The sequence below is a fragment of the Telmatherina bonti genome (genome assembly GCF_933228915.1).
Source record: "Telmatherina bonti genome assembly, chromosome: 2".
Lineage (NCBI taxonomy): Eukaryota > Metazoa > Chordata > Actinopteri > Atheriniformes > Telmatherinidae > Telmatherina > Telmatherina bonti.
This window is the reverse complement of record NC_136620.1, coordinates 23,120,635-23,123,232: the sequence shown is the minus strand read 5'-3', so window position 1 is coordinate 23,123,232 and position 2,598 is coordinate 23,120,635. Positions and strand designations below refer to the sequence as shown.

The window sequence follows — 2,598 nt, the reverse complement described above, 5'->3', positions numbered from 1 at the left end:
CTGCTAATTATAGACAAACCTTGTCAGTATGGTCAACTGCAGTCCTCCCACTCAACTTTCATGGTGTAGTCATCATACTAGTCACATTGCTCTGGGTCAAAGGCCCCCAAATAGCAGACGTGCTACTGGTTGAGACAGCTGTGTGGGGTGTTCAGGTAAAATTTGAATAGTCTATTAAGCATTTGTACGGGCTCAAAACTTTTCTTTGGACTTCTACAAAAAGAGGTACTTACTTTCTGCATATATTATATAGACATATCGGAATGGTCTGAAGTGGATCCAGAGTAGAATGGAAGCCATGAGGCATTTGTCTGCCCAAAGCAGCCATTACTAGCATTTGCATCTGGAGGAGCACTGTTAAGGTAAACACATCAACATAAAAACAGAAGATGAAGGCAAGTGTGCATATTAGAATACAATAGTATTAACTTTCTTTTGCTTTCAACAAGCTCTGGCTTGCCAGCAGTCACCAGTCTGCCTAGCACCACAGTTGGTAGAAGTCATAAAGCCTAGATAGTTGCAAGCATTCGTTGGCCAAACCATTTCCTTATTCCCATGCCTTATCAAGGGGTAGCAAGGTTGTCCTTTAACCTATATGATGGAAGTTAGGTCTTCATCTCTGTCAGATAGTAATATGTCCGTGGGCAAACCTTGCACTGCCCATATGCTCACCGGTGTGAGTATTGAGTAAAGATGCTGCAGTATCTAGATTGCTAACACAAAAACAACATTTTTTAATGTATTTTTTCTGTACTATCAGTACGAGACAATTGGATATCTGTATTGCATGCATTTTGTGCAGCTCTACAGACTGAGCAAGAGAGCATGCACTGGGCAGGTGTTGTTGGCGCTGCTTTGCTGTGCTGTAGATAGTAAAAGGTTTTAAAGTCCAGGTATGGGTATAGAAGTTGTCTCAAAGGTTTAGCTTCATCTGCAAGTTCAAGTTAGTCCAGAAAAAGAAATAATCTGTGTAGTGGCCCGGGAATAATTTTGTTACACATTACGAAAAGAAAAAAAAGAAAAGAAAAAAAAAACTAAATTTATGACAAACAAATATTTCCAAAGCCTTACCTATAAGAAGGATTGTTCCCACTAAGGTCTTCATCTCATACAGAAAAACATTTATTCATCTGTGTAAATTTTTTTATGGATGACTTAAAAAACAAAACAATGAATAACTGAATAAACAGATTAACAGAATAATTCAAGCTAATAAGAAAAAATAACTTATATTTAAGTCATAGCCGAGCACCTTAACAAATGTCAAAAGATGAGCTTTCAAAGCGGAAAACATAAATAAAACCTTTTAGAAATGTATTCATAATGTAATGTTAAATAGCCTTTTTAATGAATTCTGGATATTAAAAAGGCTGATTAGCTTCATTACCAGACCAAAACGGTAATCAATTTAATCAGATTACATTTCTATGTCCAGGATTGGAGAGAAGTGAAACAAACAGGAGGAGTAGATACTGGGACAGGAAAAAGGATGGATGCATACCGGTAAGACTCAAAGTTATTATGTTTTGTTAAAGTTTTAAAAATGTCAACCAAGTTGAAGTAAAGGCCCTGTGATGGACTGGCGAACTGTCCAGGGTGTACCCCGTCTTTCGCCCAAAGATTGCTGGGTTAGGCTCCAGTTGTCCTGCGACTCTTCATTAGACTAAACGGTTAGGTAATGAATGAATGAATGAAGTTAAAGTAAAGCTCAAACTATACTAATTAAAGCTAGTTTATGATCAGTAATACAACTTAAATTTGGTTTACCTTTAACAGTATGTCAAGTGGTTTGAAATACATTACTTCCAGATCAACATGCAGCCCTGCCTCAATGCAGTAACGTGGAAGTACTCCCTTCTGATTGGTCAACTTGTGATTGTGTGTTTCTAGATATCTAGAGCTTCTCAACTGCAACATGATCCTGTCACAGTGCACTCAAGTATGAGAACATGTCTCAGTGGTGTCAGCTGTGCCAGGCATTCTGTACGCAAACGCTGTGTGAGTATGGATCCAGCTTTATGAGCTCGAAACAGGGTGCACGACAAAAGACAACAGTCTCAATTCTAATCAGATTTTTACTTTGGTATATAAATCAAACAGACCATAAACTGATGTTGTGTTGTTCAAGCTATCCAACAGACATTGAGACATACCCTTAAAAGAACACTGTAACACTGTTTATCATCAAACACAAAAAAATCCTTCTTTCATCGAAGGTTAAATTAAAGAAATTCCCAAATTAGCCAGCAGTTTAAAACAGTGAATGATGAACGGAAGATAAGAAATTATGCTTTGATGTAGAGTAATGGATTATCTGTGTAGGAACAGGGCACTGAGCAGAGTGGCTACAAATCTAGACTCTTTTCTTGACGTTATTCCTCCCAGACTGGCATCTGTCAGCCAACTTCGCAACGATGAGATGACTTGAAAACTAAAGTAGGACTGATCACATCCAGTTCGCCGCCTCATCTGTCTGAAGACTCAGTGACAAACTGCAGACCACTGGAGCCAGAGTTGAGCCCTCTCCAGACAGAGCTGCCCTGGGGCTAATGTGCTTCATGTTGCACCAGTTCCCCAAAACAGCAATTTTGGTTCTTT

The 2,598-nt window shown here is 38.7% G+C and overlaps 1 long non-coding RNA gene across 1 annotated transcript; it reads left to right on the top strand.

Moving 5' to 3' along the window:
• The first annotated feature begins 251 nt into the window (after nucleotides 1-251).
• Nucleotides 252-2,242, top strand: LOC306767819. The gene is made up of 3 exons (XR_013771642.1): nucleotides 252-362; nucleotides 1,436-1,503; nucleotides 1,891-2,242. It is a non-coding gene; the product is annotated as an uncharacterized lncRNA (long non-coding RNA).
• The last annotated feature ends 356 nt before the right edge of the window (nucleotides 2,243-2,598 follow it).